Below are 22,261 nucleotides of genomic sequence, written 5' to 3'. Positions count from 1 at the left end.
GTATGCTTTTCCAGTCCTTCTTTCACCAAGTCTCTGTACTACACAAATAAGCTGAAAGTCATATCAGGGTTTCAAGAGAAAGAACCTGTATATCATCTTTTATAGCCACAATACAGATGTGCATTTTACATCTAGAGCAAGAAAACTGGGCTGTATTACTCTGCACTCCCTGATTCCCTTCAAAAATAAGCCAAGTAGGATTAGGCACAGGTGGCGGGCCAGTATATGGGTCTGTGTGTCCCACCATGCTGGGGATGTAGGACAGTGGATCTATTATTTTGGGGATGGCCTGAACGTATAACTGCCCTTCGGCAGGGATGGAATAATAAGGAGATTCAGGGTGAGAATGTCCTGGTGAAGCAGATACCAAAGATTTATGGGATAGAGCAAGAAGGGGGCAGACTACCATCCATGTGCAGGAAAAATCAGGTTTGCCTGTACCACTCAAGGCTCCTGTTTCGACTTCATTACCTTTGAGTCTAGCAGATGACAATACAGACTATCTTAATAGACATGCATTTTGTACCCTTACCAACACTCCTGTCAGACTACTAAGTACTAACGTCATTTACAAAGTCGCCTCTCACATCTCAGGGTACAGGTTCTGGAGGGACAACGCTCACTCATATGCGGATGCTTACAGTACTTTTTCCATTTTCAAGAGTGCTCAGCTCCCACAGTTTTACTTATGATACCACAAATAAGATGACTGCAGCTCATATATACATGTCTGAATCAGCTTCAAAATACCTAGCTCAGGCATTGCCAGGAGCACAGAAGCCACAGAAGTGCAAACCTTGGCTGCTCAAGTATTTAGGCCACATTAAGTTTTGTCACAATTGCAGGTACATCACTCAAGGCTTCTCAAGAATTCAGGCAAAACTGAATTTTGCCACTCAAGGGAAGAGTAACGGGAATTTGGATGTAAAGCTTCTACTGCTATGGAGAAGCAGCAACCAACCCAGCTTCCCAGAGTTTTGATGGACAAAACCAGCAAGAAAACATTTGCTGCATTGCTGTCCTCTTCTGTCCTGGGCTACTGCCTCTTTTGCCTATGCAGAGAGACAGCCCAAACTACCAGAAACCAGGCCAGGCCACTGACCACTTCAGTGCTATTTTCTAAGGTTATGCAAACTATTTGACCACAGTCTTGAAGTATCAGACCTCTGTGATAGCACTCTTCTCCAAATATCCTCATATGAATACCAAACAAATTAGTTCACACACATTGAGCTTGAATCTGGCCACACCTCCCCACATGCAGATTTCTAACTCCAGGGTAGAAGGCACTGCATCTTGGTGTTCTTTGTGGCCTAGAGGAGCCCACAGTATCAACAGTGGATGGTCCTGCCTCTTTTTGCCAAATCCATGATCCAGCAAGCAGAAGAGAGAGCAATAAAAATTAGCTAAGAGGAATGGTTGAGGAGAAGGATACTGCTCCAGATCCTCCTTTCAAAGGCTTCTATGGCCACTCTTAGCACTTAAATAGTGCTGGCAGACTGGAAAGTGAGGGGATCCATGGCAACAAAAGGCTTCACAATCCCGAGTAGAGGATCAATGCTCCCTATGTGGGAAAGCAGTGTGTGTGGTTACCTCAGCCAGCCAGAAGAAACTTGTGCCTGGTAGTCTTTTCCTGACACCTGAATGTAGGTTTTTAACCCTCAATAGTGGAAAACTTTGCAGGACAGGGAGTGGGACCATCCTGGACAACAGTCACACTGATGCTCTGTGGGCTGAGCAAAGAGAGGACCTGCCTGCCTTAGCCTGCACCCACACCGCAGCCCAGGAGCACACCCGGCCACCAGCCTGCAGGACACCCTAGGCACGGTACCCCACTGTTTCTTGGTAGCAGAGATACTTCAGGATCCAGAAGAAGATCAGACAAAGAGTCTTTCAAGCAAAGCGCTTCAGATACACAGCTGAAAGCCTAGAGTTTCAGCATGAGCACCCAGCCAGCTGGTGATAAGGATTCTCCACAGACAAGTCAAAGGAGACAGAAGAAGGAATTGAAATTAGGAGGGTGCTCCAGACTGCATTAGTGAATAAAAAGGCAGCAACACCTCCTTTGGTTGCATTTTACGAGGTTTTAGATGTATCCAGACTACAGCTGAAACATCAAAGCCTCCAGATACATTAAATATTAATCTGCCAACTCCTACACAGCTCAGAGATGATGCGAGCATGAAGCAGCAGAGAACTGTCAGGGCTGCTTGGTGGCTCTGCTCAGCAGCCAGTTATGAAGGATTTTCTGGGGAAAACAAAACCTCCAATGAGGCTTCATCACATTCCCCACCACCTGCTGATGCTGCAGGGCTTAAGAGCCTCAGAGACAGAGACACACCTCACCCAATCTCATGATGACTTGCAAAGAAAATGGACTTGTTCTATAAAACGGAGCTTCTTAGTGTCAGTCAGGTCACAACATCCAGACCTTCATGAATACTTGGGAAATTACCTTGGTCTGAGAAGAGCCACTAATAGGAAACCTCTGGAGGTTGCAGATCAAATACTTTATAGAGTCTGCAGCTGCAGTAAAGAGAGTAGAAATCAAACCAAAATCACTTTGGATATCACCTTCTCTGCCTTTTCCTGCTTTAAAAAGAAACCTTCTCTTCTGCAGTTAAAATTACCTTATATGATTGAAATAAGTGTTTGATCTCCAGGTATGTGCTACAGCAGTACCTTTCATTTTAAAATCCTGGAAAATTCCTTGCCTTTCTGACCTACCTTCAAGTCCTTTCAGCCCCAGATTCATAAAGGCATTTAGAAAACTAAATCCCACTGAAATTGGTCCTCAGAAAAAGGTGCCAGCCTGCTTTTTCAAACACAATTTTAGCTCTGGTATTTGGACTATCTTCAGCATTGAGAAAACCAGTGCCACAGAGAAACCTAGAGATGTTCAGCACTTGTAAAAGTATAAATATTTTCTCTGTCTACACAGGGGTCAGGAGTCAAATCTGCAGCATTAACAATGGTGGCCATTAAATCAGCATTAGCTGAAAGCTTTGAAAAAAAAAATAAATAAAGGAATAGGAAAAGGAAGCAATTACATGGCCTTTCCTTAAAAAGATCTGCCTCAGTTGCCAAGACAGAAGAGGTTTATTAAGCCAGGCTTGAAACAAATCCTTGAGAGGTCAGAGAATCCCCAAAGCACCGTAGGCTCACTCAGAACTGCTGCAGGATGGGCCAGGCAGCTGGCACCCAGCACTCCTTGAGCTCCCCAGCTTTCCACCACAGGCTGTGAATGGAAAGGTTGGAGATCACTTCAACCAGCAAACGCCTCAGGCTGGAAGACCCTGTTCCACAAGGGCTGGGGGCTTATTGCACACTGTTATTTCGGATCTAGAAGCAACAACACAGATAATCTGCCCAGCTGAATCCAAACGGCTGAGAAATGCAGAAGGAAAATGCTGCTCACTGGCATTAATGCTCAGCAAGCCAACAGCTATGGAGTGGCTGTTATCCTCTGTATAATCCTAAGGGGCTCCTCTTGGATCTGTTTTTATTTCATTATCACTGAGCTGTTTTCACTCATGATTTTTTTTAACTATACTTCATTCTCAGGGATCTGAGCTGAATTATGTATATTCTGAGTTGAGAATGTTCCTGGTACAGGCAGGCACAAAAATCTGCAGAGCCACAGCCATTTGGTGGGTGATTTTCCCAAGCAGGTTTGAGTCAGCACTACAGATGAATCAACAGCTTTCAACAGTTTTCACTCTCCTGACTTTTCCAGTCCTCGTCATCTGCATCCCCACACCTCCCAGAACTATCTGGCAGCCTGTGTATCCTCAAACGCCCCAGCATGCCCAGAGCCTCAACCTAACAGATGCAACACATGCCCACACAGTTATGCCAGTGAAATGCCAGGCTGTGACACAGACCTCACACTATTTCAAACATTCTGAACAGACAACCTCCCCACCCCAAAACCCCAAAAATTAAGTCCCATGGGTACAAGGGTAACACCACCAGGGCTCAGCACAGACCAGGGATATGTTTCTACGGAAAGCAGGGAGCCACAGAAGGGACAAGCCTCCAGCCTGTGCATGCAAGCTGCTTCTCACCCGTGGCCTGAGGGCTGTGGATCATTCCCTGGAGATGTCTTTCACACTGGATATGAAATCTGTGTCACTGACCTCTTCTTTCCCCATTACAGCCTTGCTGATAATCCTAACCTACAGATGTTTTGTGTAGCTAAGCTTTTACTTCATTTCATTTGTCCTCCGAGCTCCTTTGTGCATTACCTTGAGTAATCAGGAGTTCACTATTTAGCTAGAATATAAAAACCCAGAATCAATGATAAAGCTTCTTAAACTATGGGTGATTATTTTCATACCATTGCAACACTCTGAAGTTAAATATATATAATCCTTAAATGTTAATATAATAGAATTGCAAAACCAAGGATTGTAACTGCCATGGCTATGAAGTCTCTGTGAAATCTATGGAGCATGAAGCAGCATAAAGCAGAGACATAATACATTTCAGGTCCTGATGATGCTGAACAGCAGCAAGGTCTGCTGCAGAGGACAAAAGAGTGAGTGTAAGCTGATGGGAAGCTAACATTACCTGAAAACCTAACTGATAGGAAGTCATTGGTTACCCCCCAAAGCACACTTAATTCTGGCTCAACAGAGCTATTTCCTCAGACGATGTTTGTGAAATGCAAGCGGCTATTAGTTCTGAGTGTACAATGTAGGTGTCCTTGTCATATGTAGGAATAGTAGCTCCACTTTTCACCTAGAAGAATGTTTTTTTAAATTGAGACAAATTTCTTCCCGATGTATTTCTGTTGAAGTCAATGAGTTTATGTCAGAATTAACTTATTGGCATCTGTGCTGAAAACACAGGTTTTTTGCTGAAAAATCAGGGCTTCAGCAAGGGTGAGATGAAAGCAGTTCCAGAAGGGGACAAGTATGTTTTCAAACCCTGGAACTAGAGGGCAGTGGGACCTGAGTGTCAAATCTCTCACGATAGCTCTGTATGCTTAGGTGAAGAATAACACTCAAGCAGAATTTTAGATTTGTATAAAACGTCAGTCAGGGATAACTGGAAATGCTAAACAAAATTTCTTCTGCTATGTTTTAACCAAAGCCCTTATAAGAATACAAGATCTCTGCCATAGCCTCATTTTCAGCTATAATTTACAGAAACAGTTTGTGATTTTGGGTACGGTCCTTAGATCAAATTTTCAGTGTTCTTAACCACCCCAAAATTAAAGAAAATACAGGGGTCGGTTCTAAAACTTGTGTCTAAATTGTCTCAGTTCAGCCCCACTCCTACAAAGCACCACATACAATCCTGACTCTATCCCCACAGACCTATATGTAGGAACTAAACCACAAAGGATTCAGCAAGAACCAGTGAATGAGGTGGAGAATGCTGCAGGATACACTTCTTTACGTGAATAAATGTTATTTACATATGCATGTCATTTTATTTTTGAAGCTTTAAGGCATTGCTTTTCAGCCCTCCATATCCACAGAGGCTTAGGAATGGCTGCAGAAGTTGGCACAGTTGTGCAATGTTTAAGTGCTTAATGCCCATTCAACTAACTTTTGCTTTCCAACATGTGCTCCCCCTCCATGTACCTAGAAGTTTTTCAGGTGGGCCTGACAGTTTTCTTCTTGAGGGCACTGGATAGGCTCAATAGGCAAACGTAACCTGTGGAGGGTGGTCCCAGTCCTGCTGCTTTGTTGGAGGTGCAAAGAGACAGAAAGGTGTAGGAAGGCCCTATCCAAGCACCCCAGACATGTCAGCAGCAGTGTATGCCTTTGCACAACAGAAATGGCACTCAACTATTGACCCAAAAGGTGAGAAGTACCAGCTACGGAACATACTCAACTTAAAAGAATTTGAATCCCAAAGCTCCAGTTCACCCTGACAGTAATTTCTCCTATTGGATGGACACAGAAGGTAGAATTAGACTACACTCAGGCATGCCACATTAAAGAATGGAAGGCAAGCAGGGAAGAGGTCTGGTGAAGAAGCCAGCTCAAGGCTAGTGGTAGGACATAAGACTAAGAAGGGACAAAATGAGTTTTCTTCCTTCCCTGCTTTCTTATTTAATGGATCCCAACTGCCTTATGTATAAACACATGGACAGGTCAGGAATGCCCAGACAGAAGACAAAAAGCTAAGCAAAGCTATTTATGAGGCTAGAGGAAAGCAAGAGAAAAGACACAGGATGCAGATTGCCACTAGGACAAACACAAAGCAAAAGTGAAAAAACAGAGAGGCCTGACTAGGGGAGAGTGGCAAAGGGCAGAGGGAAAGATGGCACCATCCCAAAGTACAAGTGGATATGAGATACACTTGGTTTTGGTTGTGCCAGTATCCTAGTCCTCATTGAAGAGAAGGAGAACAAAACAGAAACAGCTTTTGACCCCATTTTCTCCCACGAGCTACGTGACAGGTATATTTAAAGGAGCTTTTAAGAATAAAGGGAAGCCACTTGACTGCTGCTCAGTCCTCCCCAGTGCTGCAAGTATGATACCTCAAAAAGTGAGCCACAAGACAGAACACAGCTAGCATTAGAAGATGCCTGTTTATTGGGACAACTTTGCTTAGATCCAGATCTCAAGCTAGTAGAAATTATAAGCAAACCTTTGGGTGTGATTTAACCATTCTGTCTGGGGTGCTCGATCTGAGAAAGTCACCCTGAGAGTCCTGTATAATTAAGTCAGAGAGAGGCACCTTGACATGGGTGGTCATTTCATCCTAAAACAGGTCACAATTGACTCTGGAGGTACCTATTAATTGCCCAGCACGACTAGCTCAGCCTTGTAGGTACATAAAGTTAGGTGAGGGGAGTCCCACCATTGCCAATTAGCTAAACCAATCTATGGGAGGGCTAACAGCAGCCTAGCTCCCCCACTGCAGTCACACGTTACCCTCCCCCTCTCTGTAGTGTCACCATCTGATCCCATCGTGAGCTAGCACAGGCTGCTACGCCAGCAGAAAGCTATTCTTCTTTTTGTAATGTGTTTCAGTTGACTTAGTTCCTTGGTTCCTGGTGAGGGAAACATGGCCATCATTCCTGTGACAAATGTTGCCAGTCAGGGAAACAAATGCCCTTCCCAGCAGCCAAGATGGCCTTCAGCGTGTTACAAAACTGCGCCTTCACATGCCAGCAGCATACAGAAAACCGAAAGATGCGTAAGTGAAAGAATTAAAGGGACCAAATACACCAGGGAAGAAAGGGGGAGGGGGGGAAAGGCACATAATTACAGTGAGAACATTTTAAAAGGAGGAAAGATATGGCAAAACACCAGGCTGCAATGGAAAATAATATCCAGCAAAAGATACAGAGCATTGGAGACAGAGCAACATGAGGCATGCAAGCCACCAAAAGTCATGGACATGATCCAAGAGTGTTATCCTCAAATGACAAGGACATACTTCTCGGAAGGATATCCTCAATATAACAAAACACGATGGTACAAAAGCACACATGATCGAAATTTTGCATTTGAACTTGGCAGTGTCAATGCAATTTCAACAAAAGCTTATTTTTGTTCTCAGGCTGAGGATCTGCAGAGACCAAATAACACTCTATACGTGATTCTATACTGAAACTTTCATATCAGCTCACAGGAACCTGGGAAAAGGAGGAAAACAAGCTATATTACTGACACAAAGACCAACAATACTTTCAGTAAAATGGCCAAGCCTCACTCTGAGAGAAAAAGTAAGAGCATCAGAAGAAAGCCTCACAGGAAACACAACCATGTATCTTCACCGGACAAGTGAAGGGTGAGCTTGACAGCAACACAACTATACAATGTCCTTTCACTCTCAGAGCCCTGAAACATCTTTCTAAGAACAGATAAGGGAAAGAAGACAAAAGTAATGGGAACCTACCAAAGCGACTCCCCAGATTAAGAGAAATCATACGGCTGGTACATAGAAATAGCTGTAGAAGAAAAACAGTGAAAGAAAACAGGTTTATATGGGTCTAATAGGACTTAGTAAAAGCACATGCAAAGATGTATATTCCTGCAGATGACTAGACACAAAGTTAGTTTTCAGAAATTTAAGTATTCTTACACTAGTATGCTACAGCAGACTTTCACTGATTAGTCTATATCACTGGCAACAGTCACTATCCTATTTTTAAAGGTACACCAAATGGAAACCAGGCTGAAAGAACATCTTTCAGGAGCAAAACATTCCCCAGAGCAGCTCTTATATATACCACAACACATGCATTTGAAATCCTTTGCCATGTACAATGCATGGTGTACAAATATTTTTTAAAACTGAGAAAGAGTACAAGTGATTTTATGCAGGTTTGAGATGCTTCTGACAATCCCATCTCGTTTGGAAAAAGAAATGTGAATTCTGAAAGAAACAGAACGTGTAGAATACAACCTGCAAACAAGGATGTTTCTCTGAATTTGTATAAACTGAAGGCATTGCTTCCCTTATCTGTATACCATAATGCTTCTACGATCAAAAGATTCTTGAGGTAAACAAATCCCTTTGGAAATTTTTAATTCAAGTCCTTCCATTTAACCAGCTGCCCTGAGCATAGCAGTTACTAGCGAATACCCTGATCCTGCTTCTTTCCCTTAGTTTTTGTTGCTGAGCAGACATCACATGGTATAGAATATCTCTTTGGCCAGTTTGGGTCAGCTGTCCTGGTTATGTTCCCTCCCAAGATGCCCACCCCCAGCCTACTGATGAGGGGGATGCTGGAGAAACAGCCCTGATGTTGTGTGAGCACTACACAGCTGTAGCCAAAACACTCACATGTTACCAACACCTTTCTAGAAGCCAATACAAAGCACTGCACTATCAGTGCTGCTATAGGGGAAAATTAACTCCATCTCAGCCAGACTCTATACATCAGAATCATTTACAAAGCATGTGACAGATCCCAGCGTCAAGTGTCAACAGATTGTTTTACATGAAAGGACACACACCTTGTTGCAGTTGATACAACAACTTCTCTCAGCATATCAAGTTGGTGTTGTTTACACAAGCTTGGTACATACCATCCAGAAACATGCCATCCAGAAACTAAACTCCAGATTTGCAAGACCTGCAATGCCCAGCTGGTCTCTTTACAGATGAGAGGGTTTCAATTTGACAGTAAAACTGCCCCAGTCTCTATAGAGAGCACTCTTTTTCAACAGTGTCCTAAGTTCCCATTATACCTATTGCACTGTGGAAGCAGATGCAGCAGTGAGCACAGTCTGCATAAAAATCAGTGGCCATTTAGAGTACTTCTGGAACATCACCTATTTACCTAAATCCACAAAACTGAAGATAATACAGCTGCGTCCATATACAACACACAGACATTTTGAGCTTAAATAATTCTGAAGACATGATACTCAAGACGTGAAGATATTTGGAAACTGGTAGAAATTCTCACATTCTACCCAAGAACAACATCTCAAGGACTTCTTTAGAAAAATCAGCTTCCTCCTCGCTATTTCCTCAACAAAACAAGAAAAGATTATCTATGAATGCTCTGTGAAGAAATACGCCTAGGACTGCCCTTGAAAACAAAAAAGAAAAATGGTACCGAAAAATCAGTAATTCTCCCTTGAAGATTTAAGATTGAGGACTACGTTCAGAACTATTTAAATGGAGCAGACATAAGGAAATAGCTATGTATGTTGTCTACAGATTTTAAACTAATTTTGAAGTATTTAATTGTAAGTTACTGTTATATACTCATGTATTCATGAGGGGTTTATATAACATTCATTAAAAAAAAGAAAGGAAAGCAGGCAGTGACTACAGTTTTTGACACTTCACAACTACATGAAAAGCAGTTCTGTCATGAAGATACTAAACAGCAAAGGAAGAAAACCTCCAAATCACGAGTTTTTTCAGCTGCAGCTCATAACACGGCTCTCATAACGTCACCTCACCTCATCTCTGCATCAACTTTAAACTGTAAGTTCATTGCACGACTAGAGAGAAACACTGCAAACACATCTGTTGGTGCAGTTGACAGATCTACCACCCTGGAATCTCAAGCACACGTAAGCAGCGCCTCTCTTGTTCCGCCACATGTTCTCAATATCTGTTTCCTTAGCATTTCTTGCACTCCACTAACCACTCAGCCATCAGAGACCTGTTTTCTCGTTACACCATTCTGATGGGAGAGCTCATTGAGAGACACTTTTCCTATGTAACAAGACTTTTTTGCTGTTTCCTGTGCTAGCATTTCATTACATTCTTGCCTGATGTTTATATTGGCCACGATCACTGTGCCATCTAACCTTGCTAGCAACTTCTCATACTATTATTTTTAAAGCTCTTTAATTTCCCCAAATTAGATGTTCTCTTATGAATCCTTCTCTGATGATAATCATAAAATTCTACTTATATTAAATAATGTCCTCACAAAGACTTCCATGCTTTCTTATCTCTCCTGAACTCCAGTATAATCAACAGCCTCTCATGTACAAGAATCACTTTAAGAAGTGCTCATGAAGCCTTTTTAAATGGATATGAGTTATTTTAGTGCCTTCTTCAGTGAAGATAAATGATTTTTGAGCCCTTCAGCCTCTGTGCAGTACATTTGTTAACCACCCAAACCATTTCATGTAAGCTGCATTGTCCTGCCCTCACAGCACAGAAACCAGCAGACTGTCCCAGCATGCAGCCCAGCTGGAGATCAAATCAACCCATGATCTGTGGTCTCCTGGAGGCCCACGCACTCCTTCTAGGGAGTCCACTAAAGATGAATAAATGCATGCCTATTATCAGCAAGGTTCAATACCTGCTGAAATCATCAGCACCATCACAGGTGAATCTGAAGGGTTCCACAACTAAGCCTGAAAATCACCCAAATTAAACTGAAAATCTTAAGAGTGCTATCCAGGACTTCTTGTTACTATTTATACTTCTTCCACAGTTAGCTAATCATACTAACAGGAGCAAAAGAGAAATTATCACAAAGTGAGCAATGCTTAGCACCAAAGACGGACACCAGGAACCTGAGTACAGCTATGGACACAGCTACATTCTTCAAGATCTCACTCAAAAAACAGCCAGAACTGAAGAAATTTCTCTTTGCATTCTCCATCCTTTTCTATTTTTCACCCCTAAATCTCCAGGTGAAAGTTGTTTACGCCACTATTGGCAATACTAGCAACCTGATCTTTATCTATGGCCTGTTCCCAAGTCCAAATAAAGCATCCAAAACCATCTCCCAACAATTCAGCAACCTTAAAGCAGAAGATGCCTATAGTTTTAGCAGAAAACTTGGATGCCTAAGCTTTTCTTACTTCACAGACCAGAGATGGCCGACATATTGCCTGAAGGGGGCAACAAGACACTATTCTTCTGCATAGGTCATTTATGCCCATCAAGAAAACACGCCCAAACTCCTTCAATATCCGCTAAGCACACTGTAAGCAGAAAAGTTAATAGAAAACACTGCCATTTCCAAGGAACGTATTTCCCTTGACTGTTCAGACTTTTTCTTTTCTAAAATCAAAGCAGTATCAACATCAGAAACTGTCTTGGGAGCTGTGGACACAATCTTAGACGTTCAGTGGTCCCACTTCCAAATTACCATGTCAGTTAGAACAAGGGCAACTTGCCAGCAGATGGGAAGTGGGGTTGGAAGCAGTGCAATGAGCTGCATGCAGAGCTCCTGCTTTCCAGGAAAGTGCTCCCAGCCAGTACATTACTGCACAACAGCTGGGTAGCAGCAGTTTTCATTTTTCAACAAGAATGGTAGAAACCTGTTTTCTCAGAGCCAGTTTTCTAAGTCTCCATGCCTGTAGGACAACTGGGCTCAAACATTCAAGCTGAAGTTACAGCTTCTGGAACTCAAGTTCCTGCAGGCACTTGGCAATAAAGTTGGTGAATTTATCCACTCCCACATCCAGCAGAGGGAATCCCAGAGCATCTCCCTCACAAGCATTTTCCAGATAGCTGCTGTGGCCATCACACACTGCTGGCTGTAGCAAGTCATTTTCTTAAGCACTTCGTTCTTCTCCATTAGCTCCATGTAGCATGCAAACATTGCTGATTCTTGGTCTGGAGTCAGGTATCTAACTTGCAGCCCTGTGAAACTGTATTAATGTGTTTTATTGTTGGACTAGGTGACCTTTAAAGGCTCCTTCTAACCCAAGTCATTCTATAATTCAGTATAGAAGGAAAACAATATAAACCCTGAAACTCCTCACCATCCATCTTATTGCCCTGTTCTGGCCTCTGGGACACCCTAGAGACTTAACCAATCTTCTGATGTGGTTTTGAGGAAGTAACACCTAAACAGTTACAGCAGCTAAGGATCCTTGGATGTTAATAAATAAATAAGACTGGTCCAGTGATGAACTCAAGCAGACCACCTTCCATTCTCTTTTTGACTGCAGACCTCTTCTACAACTATAGGCAAATAAATCATCCAGGAATAGATTTTTCTGATGAGGCATTTAGATGGGCAAGATTAAAACGTGATGGATTTTCAAAACCACCTCCTTCTAAAGCTTGAGGCTCCTATTGGGTCATTTTCCTCCTGAATTAAGAGTTTGCCTAACACTTAATATCCAGCCATACCCCCTTGCAGCTTTCAATTCCGAATACAAAAAAGGAGTACTTTCAGCAAAAAAAAGTTAGCAGAAGCACTAAGAAAGCCTTAGAAACATTTTTAAATGTTCTCTCCCTTGTACAGGTGTTTCCATGGCTAAAAACCGTCAAAAGGCTTTAAGTCTTCTAATGACATACTAAATCTTCTTGAAGGGTCCTACTCTCCAGGCCCGCAAACAGGACTGTCTGTAGCTCATGTGCAAAACAGAAGGAAGTGCTCAAATTTTAAGCTGCCAGCTAGTTATCGACCAGTAATCCGAGAGGCTTTGCCTACAGCTGATGCCTTACAAGCCCAGTAATTCTTCTTTCACTAGACTACTTTTCCCAAAATACATCCTAATGCTCCCCTCTCCAAGGGAAATGAAAATAGCAAGATCCTGACCACAGGGCCTTATGGGAAAAGGGGTTCAGCTGTGAAGTTCTGCCAGTAGTGAAATGCAATGCAAAGCACAAACTACACTTCCCAGGAGACACCATGAGAGTATTTTTGGCTAAACTCTTTTGGTTTTCAGCCAAAATACTTTGACAAAAGAACTGAACTGCCCTGGCAAACTGACACTTTTCTTTAAAAAGCTACTCTGCCAAAAGCCTTCCCACTTCAAAAGGATTCTGGTTCAAGAGTTTTTGGACAGCCCTGAAGATGACTAAATAAGAGCTATAGAAACAGTGTAAAATCACTCAAAAGTAATCAGAAAAAACAGCATTCAACATAATGTACAATCTATAAATTACACAGTAGATTTCTGCTGCTTCCACAGTGCAATTCTCTGCTGACTCTAGAACTACGCCATGTTTAAAATGCTGTTTTAACTATGAATTTAAGTTAGCTATTTTATTAACTTAAAAAATATTTTTATTTTTAACAGATACATCTAAGTTTTCTGAATGACAGCCCAAACATTTTTTAAAGGAATACTCAACTTGGAAGTATTACTTCTTGCCCATACATCTCCATACCTTATTTATGCTGCATCAGTAGCATAATAAAATATTAGGGATATATTTAATGAGTTGTCATAGGCTAAAAGATCCCAAAGTCATTCTTATAAGTGAGGCCCTTGTATCAGTGGGGTTTTTATATTCTTTGATCACTATAATGCCTTCAACAATTACAACCATGCAAACAATCACAGATATGAACCACAAAAATATCTCCACTACAGAGAGAAAAGTATAGGGCAATAGTTTTGACATTAGCTGTATTTTTAAAATCTTACAGCACCCAAGGACCAAAGTTGTAGTATTTCCAGTCCAGAGGCTCCTGCTGTTTCACTGTACAGCAAGGGAAGATGGGTATTTCAGTTCTCCACAGTGATTTGACTTTTCCTAGGAAACAATCCCCCTCCTAAATTTCACTGTCTATATCAAACATATATGTATGTACGCACAGAGGTCAGAATGGAAATTCATTTTTTCATACCTCATGACTGAAAAGCAGGCATGTAGCCTTCTGGTTACTAGAGAACAGCTTACGCTCATACTCCAGCTCATTTAGACCAAGATTTTAGATCTTTACACATCCTTAAATTTCTTAAGCATTCCTGCATACTACTACTTCCAACTTGATTTGGTTTTCACTGAGTTTGTTCTTAATTATCCAGTGGTATATTTCCAGCCCTTACTAGATCTTCTGTCATCTGTTTCACTTCTGCAATATCAGTCTTAACTCCCTGCTTTGCAACTGTATTAAAAGCTCAATTCTAAAGTAGAAAACAGACAGATGCTTAGGAATAGAAGTAGCAGGATAGAGAAAAGCATTTAGCATTTAAAAAATTGAACTTATATTGATTATCTGTTATTGGGAATTGCAATCCATTAATGAACTGGATTAATAATTATGAACTGAATAATTAATAATGAACTGCAATAAGTTTCAGCTGAAGGGAAAGTTAAAATTCATATATTGTTTTGTCCTTTCCTGCACAAAGGAAAGTGAGCTCTTCCAATGTCATTTATACATTTAAAATACAAACCCTCCACTAGACAGGAATTCAGTGATCATGGGTGCTTCCCAACAGAAAGGTCCAATGTTAACCCATAGAATCAAGAGAGCTCTTATTTTCCCTACCTTCCCCTACTTTTTGAGGGTCATCAATCATACTCTGCTACTTAACAAGGCAGCCCCCTAACAAACACCCAGGCTTTTTCCTCTACGTGCTTCTAAAGAGTGAAAGTAAAGTTTCTTACCTTATGGTTCCTGAGAAAACGGGAACTGCAGAACGCTCTGTGCCTGCAGGGACACTGCACAGATGAACCTCATTGCTGCTGTTTACAGAAGTCTGACAGTTTTTAATTTGAAAAGAGGTTGTCTTTTGCTTTTCGACAGTTCAACAAATCAGACAAAACAGTTGCAAGTGTTATCTGTAAACAGCTTCCTGTTTGAAATAGATCAGCTGTCCTGCAGGACAATAATTAGGAAAGAAGTGTGGGAAAGCTGAAGAGGTCCATGATGTAAGCCTTTTATTTTGGGAATGTACTTTTTTGGGAATGCACTCTTACTCTCCCCTCCTCCTCTCTAGCAGAGAACCCCTTTTAACCATTTCCATCTATCCAGCTCTAAGCCATACACACACACTGCCCCAGCACAGCACTTTCCTCACTTTGCTTCAGTGGATACAAAAACACATGAAATGTGGCACCAAACACGAACATCTTACGCAGATAATTAACACACTCTCCCCTTCTTTCCATTCTTGCAATTGGCTGTAGCATTCCTGAGTAAAACACGGAACTATTTGAGAGCTGAGTCTCAAAACTACACAGTAACATAAACGCTAAATTATCCACATGGCAGGCTGCTTCACAAAATTTTGGGGTTTTTTTGTTTGGTTGGTTGGTTTTTCTAATAACTTGCAATATCACCTTTTGTGTCAATAGGAAGGGAAAAAGAGGAGATATAAATCGTTCACTAGCTCCCAGATAGTTGTACAGTTGCGGTTTTCATCTTAAACAGCTAGACTAGTTTGAACCCTGAGTAAACCACAGTTTACGATGCCAGCTAATGGTGGGAAGCAGAATTCTGAGAACACCTCCTTGTTATAGCAGTTTAGACTTCAACAGATATTACTGGCTTCACCCTCAACTCCCAGGGCAAATACACAGTACCACTTATGACTACACCAATTAATACACTCTAATGAAACAGCTGCTATATTTGCAAGGCTGTAGCTCTGATAAGCTGCTTCTACACAAAAGGCTTGTGAGCCACCCATCCCCCCACCCCTGCTCACACCACTGTTCCTCCCCCCAGTTTCCTCAGCTAAGGTTTGAGGGGTCATGCTGTAAGCAAGCACCCAGCAGGACCTGAGCCTGGGTCACATACTCCCAGTCCGTGACCTCTCGCTGGAAGATGGGCAGTAGCGGGAGGTTCCTTTCCATCTTCCACAGTACAAAATCAAAAAAAGTATCAGAACACAAAAAAGATTTTAGACTGAGGGAAATGGAGAAAGTAATAGGATCATGTGTATGCGTTCACTCCTTTACCACCTACTGATCTGCTTTTGTGGGAGGTGTAGGTCCACTTCACTGAGCATTCCATGCTGTGGTGGGGGTTGCAATACAAGCTGATGACACACGGTACTGATGCACACTTTTACTGCTTTGGCCATAATATGTCATATCCCCTTCTCTCCCATCAAACCTCTCCCCAGCCCTGGGGTGTGCAGCAACCTCATTCCTGCCATAGTTCCCGCTCTGCCACCCCACAGCACTGCACATACTGAGCAGCTCTGCTGAGCAAGAAGATGAAAACAGGTACTGCTGGTATCATAGCTTTGCATTATGGATGACCTTCATAAAGGCAAACCTCTCCTAAACCACCCTGTTTCCACATTGGGCTGGAACATGCTATGAACTACTGTATCTTAACACACACCAAATGGTCATAAAAAGTTAAGAACTGGTGATCACTTCCAGATTACATCAGTAAGGACAACACGAACATAACTATGTCAGGACCACACAACGCTGACTTGAAAGTTCACTTTTATGCACACAAACCCCATTAGTTCAGCAGCAGCAGAATGCAATCAACAGGATTGTGCCCTTGCAGCACTCTGTTGCCAGCAACTTGCCAAGACAAACATTTGATGTAAAGAATGCAGCAGAATGACTGCAGTCCAAGCCTTTGAAGATCATATTACAATGGCAAAGGAAACGTTCATTTACATACATATCTACTCTCCCTGTAAACACAGGCAAATAACTTTGAGGCCAGAAACAGAATTCAAGGAGAAAGAGAGCCATTTCAGGGAAAGTTAGTAGAAAAGGTAGGATTAAACACTGGGGAAACAGAAGTAAAAAATGAACATAAATGGCCAGAGTTCAAAATAAACCAAACAGCAAACACTATAAACGTAGTGAAAGTGCTTTCCCTAGGAAAGGGGGAAATAGGCAACTACTTGGTTTTGTTTCATCTAAAGAGAGAAAAGGGTGCAGACCCCTTACAGAAAGGCATAAGCATCCTTCACCTACCCAGAAAGCCAACTATATAACCACATCGGTGCATCATCTAAATCAGGCTAACACCTGCAGTCTGGGATACTGACACATTGAGTACAGCTTAAACCATCATCAGGTCACAACAGCTGTTTGTTATTAAGCTAGTTTTTCATTTTATATGCCTGTCTGAGAAACTGTAACACTTCAAGAGCTGATTCACAAGTGTTTCAGCCACCCTTGCTGGATTGGGATGCAAGGGTGGCTGACCTATACCCTTCAGAGTCTAGGGCATACAGCAAGATACACCAGCTAGACCAGCTATCTCAGCCTGACACACAACCCAACACTCACCCTGCCCTTATGGTCAGATCAAACACCATGTTGACACAACTACAGGTAAGTCCTGGACTCAAACCAACCAAAATCACAAACAGAAGTGACAAGTCACCTGTTAGAAAACAGGGGAGGGTGTTTTATATTTTAGAAGCTTTCAGGCATTTTTTTTGACTCTTTCCATAGTCAGTTGGCATTATCTTTGTGTCTGTGAAAGGATTAAACATAAAAACACAATGGCCATTTAAGAATGTTTTTCTTACGAGAAGATGACAAGGCCCTAATTCTCCCCTTGCTTTGGCAAAACATCCAATATTAGCAGCAGCATTCCCAATCAGATTTTCCCAGGGGATTAAAATTGCCAGTATCCAAACTCATTAATTAGTAAGTCAGTATCTGAGCTCAATTGCTGGAGCTCAGCTTATTGTGGACCATCACAAATGCTGTTCAAGTTCTTGAAAGTAGGGGCTTCCTCACTAACCATCCCCCATAAACCTCCCAAGGCACAATCCCCCAAAGGTGACAATGAGGTACAGCAAACGCATGACTCCACCATAGTATGGATCCGGATGCTGGCATGCTGTGTGCATCCCCTCCTTTGCTCCCAACAATAATGTTAATGCTGTGTCCCATTCCCTTTAGCTTCACCGATCAATAACTGTTTAGCCAAGATAAAAGAAAATTTTATTAAACATTAAGATACGCCTGGTAAAGAAAAAACAGCCTGTAGAGCTGCCCCCCATGAAGATACGCATGTGAACCTCACCGCCTTAGCACAGCCCCAAAGGGCACACAGCACCACCTGGACCTCCAAGAGGAAGGACACAACAGAAGCTACAATCCTCACCACCCCTTCTGTGCAATATAGGGGATGTATGCTGGGAATGGTCAGTGCAGAAACAGCAACACAGGTTTAACTTTGCAGCTGTGTAAGATCCATTCATTAGTGGTGTGGAACTGATGTTTTTTCCCCAAAATTCCTGAGCAGCATTCACAGCAGCAGTAGTGCTTTTTCTGTTACTCCCTATCTCTTAAAATTAGAATAACCTCTTCAGTGCCTGGCTTTAATTCTATCTTTGCTGCTCCAGGGGCAGATCAAAACTGAGCCAGACATGTCAGCACAGTATCCAATAATGAAAAGCATTACCTGTTAATCATTTAGCAACACCAGGCAGCAACTGCTTGTTGCTAAGCTTAAGAATGATTTTCCTGAAAAAAAAGAATGACAGTAACTGCAGGGTAAAGGAGGGGATACCCTGGTCTTGTAGACTAACAAATCCAACAAACTTTCTCCTCTTCATCACCAGACATAAGTAAAATCCTCTAAATGTAGCTCTCTGCAGGGAACAGAGCACTAGTACAAAGAGATGCTTGTGTCCCTTCTGGCTCTTAGCAGAACACACGCTTTCCACATGAGCACTTTGAAGGTAGGCAGTAAGAGACACAGCAAAGATACTTTGTTAAAGCAGCCAACCATTCCTACTGATCAATGCTGCAGTCAGGCCCATGTGGAGAACAGAACTCACTCCCCTCAACCTAACCACAAGACTTCTTTTTATGAGACTTCATGACTTTCTGTAATCAATATATTTTCTCCTGTTGTTCTGATACACCTCTAGAGACCTAGGAATGCCATGAACAGAGAAAGGTCTAGCTTTTCAGCATGGCTCTTTCAGGTATTACAGGGACCCAAACTCAGGCCTTCCACTTACAAAATTTACTAAAAAAAAAAAAAAAAAAAAAGGCATAGGAAAGATATTTCAGTTCACGATGCAGGAGCGGTAGGATTTCCTTCAATACTGCCTAGTGTGAGGATCACTACATTCAAACTCTCTAGATGCTCTCACACTCAAAAGGGGCTAATAAGACATGATGTTATCATGGATCAAATTATCTCTAACATAAGATAGGTCAAACACCACACAGAATTTCAAGCAAGTTCTGCCACACTAGAATTCTGGGAAAGGGAATCAACAAGGAACAGCCTTCCTCACAAACAAAAATATCTGAAAACATCTGTAAAAGGATTTGTATGGAATAAACACTGAAAACTATAATATCAGATGTAAGTCTCAAGAGTGCCTAATGGATGTAAAACCCTTGCTTCTCATTTTGGGCTACTACAGGAAGTAATCAGATCTTTTACACTTTTCAGTATGTGATAGTTTCTTCACATTGTCACTAACCATGTACTACTGCTGCACAGGGTCTTGGTACAAAATACACCATTGCTTTTTCGCAAAGATAAGCTGATAAACTCCTGAGGAATCTTGAGCTGAGAGTTCAATTGTGCCAGTGCATGAAAGGTATAGGGAAAGTCTAGCATCATCTCATATGGGGTCTGTTTAGGTTAAGGTAACATTTGACACCAGTATGCCATCAGCCTCATTAGCACTTGAGCCAGATGGCATCAACTGACTTTCCAGATTGCAAGCATTCACTTGATATGCTTGTCAAGGGACAGTGAGAGTTGTCTGACTGTATCACTGACACTAGCACACAAGGGAGTTCATGGATAAAGGTAAACTAGGACTAAAGCCTTTTGCAAAGCACACAGCCTGGTATTTTTATGCCATGAAAATCCACTTTCACTTACAGCTCAGTTGATGTAAGAACCACAAATGGCTTTGACAGCATTATCCTTTCACTCAAAGAATTTGCTTATGGGGCCATCCCAGGCTTTGCATTTCACATAGTTCAAAGGGCTTGCAACAAGAGCCAAGAAAAATCTATAGCCAGCTGGTAACGCCTGGGAACATTTGCAGTCTTTTCATTCAGTTTAACAGATTTCTCCTCCCCTGCTTATTACCCCTTCCCAGTGCTTTTAAAACTAGAAACACTACTGACATTTTTATTGCTATGAAGATATCAGACCTGAGTTACATTTCACCATTAAAAAGGAAACAGTCTCCTCAAGCCTGCTGCCTGAGCATCACCTCTTCTTGCAGATGTTACACAGCCCCAGCAGACTCACCAACCTCTAACTAAAGGTAGTTAACATCTGGTAAGTCCCCAAATACTCCCCAGGCTGCTTTTTCCAACCCACACCAGCCTATTTGCCCAGACTACCATCTGGGACTGTTGTACCGGGAAGCTTAGTAACATGTCTGACTTTAGAATTATTTGGGTGAGACTGTGGGGAGGAGGGGGTGGCATTTCCAACCTCCGTAGTACCAATTTTAACAAGGAAAACTTGAATTCTAAAGTCCTGGCATTCCTCCTGTAAGATCTTTTGTGACTACTCTTCCACGCAAGCAGACAGGACTTGGGGTTATTCTATACCCACAACTCCCCTCATCTAATTCTAATGGAAGTTGACAAATTCACTTTTGCTGAACCATCCAAGATGAACAACAAATAGTTGAGGAATGAATAAGGAATAAAGTCATACTCCAGAGATGGAAGTTTGAAAAAGGACAGGAAAAGGCCCTAAGGTAAGCCAACTTCTTCAAAGAAACAACCTGCTTTTCTGAGCAAACATTCAAGCTTTATCAGCAAGTAGCAAGAAATTTACTACTAATTGCAGCCAGGCACATGTGTTTCCCTTCTCTCGGCATTCTCTGCACCAGAACCAACACCATACAGCTGTCTTGCCCAACTAAACAGAAGTTATGGCATGACTTAAAAACCTTAACTTTTTCAATGCAAAAGAAATGTAGAATTTGTTTTAACCCTTCAGTTCTTCACAACTGAAGAAGAGAGGTATGAAACGGGAAGCAACCAAAACCACAGTAAATGGGGAAAAGAAGTAAAGGTATAAAAAACCTAAATGGCACTCCTCTCAGCCAGAAAGATACAAGTTATTATGAGCTCCTGGTACAGAGACTGTTACTCTGCTCTCTACCCAACAGGCTGTCTCCATGATTAGGTGTCTTTTACTAGATTACACACTTCTAAGTAACAGAATAGCCTGATCTGTACACTGAAGTACTAAATCCATATAAATTGCACAGAACATTATCTATGTTAAACCCTGCACTGGAAAAAAAGGTTATATGCTGAAAGGGTTTCTAAACAGAAACCCAAGTCAAAAATGTAAGATTTCCAGAACACTACACGCAGCTTTTGGCTGCTGTGACAAAGCTAGCCTTTCCCTATTTCTCCCCGTATAACCAAATGTGTATTGAGCCATGTTAACACACCATCTAAAAAATCCCCAAATGTTCCAGTAGTAATTACTTCACTCTGGCATATCTATCCATGCCTTCACTTACTGGCCATGAGAAAGGTTACCTCAACACTAGGTATACAAATATATGTGCTGCTACCATATGGAGATATAAAAATCCATTATTCCCCAAAGCAAAAGCAACACCTAAAAAAACATATCTTTCTTCAGCAAGGTACTCAAACACTCAGAAGTGAAAATATCTCCCTGTTTCATTCTGCTAGAGGTGAGAAGCTGCAGGGCCTGATTTTAGGTAAGAACTGGTATGCAATTTTGCCACTTAAAAGGCAAGAAAGTCACCTCAAATTCAAACTATACCTTCCCCCCAACATATTTCCTAAAAATTCAGTGCCCTTCTTCAGATGTTGTATCTCCATGTTTCAGATGTCACATCACATGCCATGTAGACTTCTTCCTGTGTGTCAGGAACATGATCTTCAGCTGGTATACTTTTGTGCAGAACTCGGGAGTTCCACCGCTCTACAGCAATCCTCCATATACTCCCTAAAAGGTGAGTCTCAACAAACTTGTGTTTATTTTTCAATGCTAATTCTTTTTGCAGGCCCTGGGCTCTTTTGTCCAGAGTTGTGTTGCAACAGTGCCAAGAACAACCTAAGAGGCCTCTTGTTAAAATGCTGGTGACTTAATACTCTGATAGACAAATGTCACTCATCCAGACAGTGGAGGAGTCCCATGAATCAGTAAATTCCCATCTATGTTTATGGAATTCAAAATTTAAATTAAACTACTCTG

The 22,261-nt window shown here is 41.8% G+C and overlaps 1 protein-coding gene across 3 annotated transcripts in view; it reads right to left on the bottom strand.

Moving 5' to 3' along the window:
• COLEC11 (collectin subfamily member 11) overlaps positions 1-15,630 on the bottom strand; it is a 38,636-nt gene extending 23,006 nt beyond the window's left edge. Inside the window, exons 1-2 of one of the 3 annotated variants that reach the window (XM_065681572.1) lie at positions 14,755-15,630; positions 7,867-7,918 (exon numbers count right to left, since the gene is read on the bottom strand). The gene's annotated coding sequence lies outside the window, so the exon portion shown is untranslated. The remainder of the gene's footprint in view (positions 1-7,866; positions 7,919-14,754) is intronic. The other 2 variants (XM_065681574.1, XM_065681573.1) reach the window with 2 other exon arrangements.
• Between the last annotated feature and the right edge of the window lie 6,631 nt (positions 15,631-22,261).

This window comes from Lathamus discolor, chromosome 5 (genome assembly GCF_037157495.1).
Source record: "Lathamus discolor isolate bLatDis1 chromosome 5, bLatDis1.hap1, whole genome shotgun sequence".
Taxonomy (NCBI): domain Eukaryota; kingdom Metazoa; phylum Chordata; class Aves; order Psittaciformes; family Psittacidae; genus Lathamus; species Lathamus discolor.
Note: the sequence above shows the minus strand (reverse complement) of the source record. Positions and strands in the feature narration are given on the sequence as shown.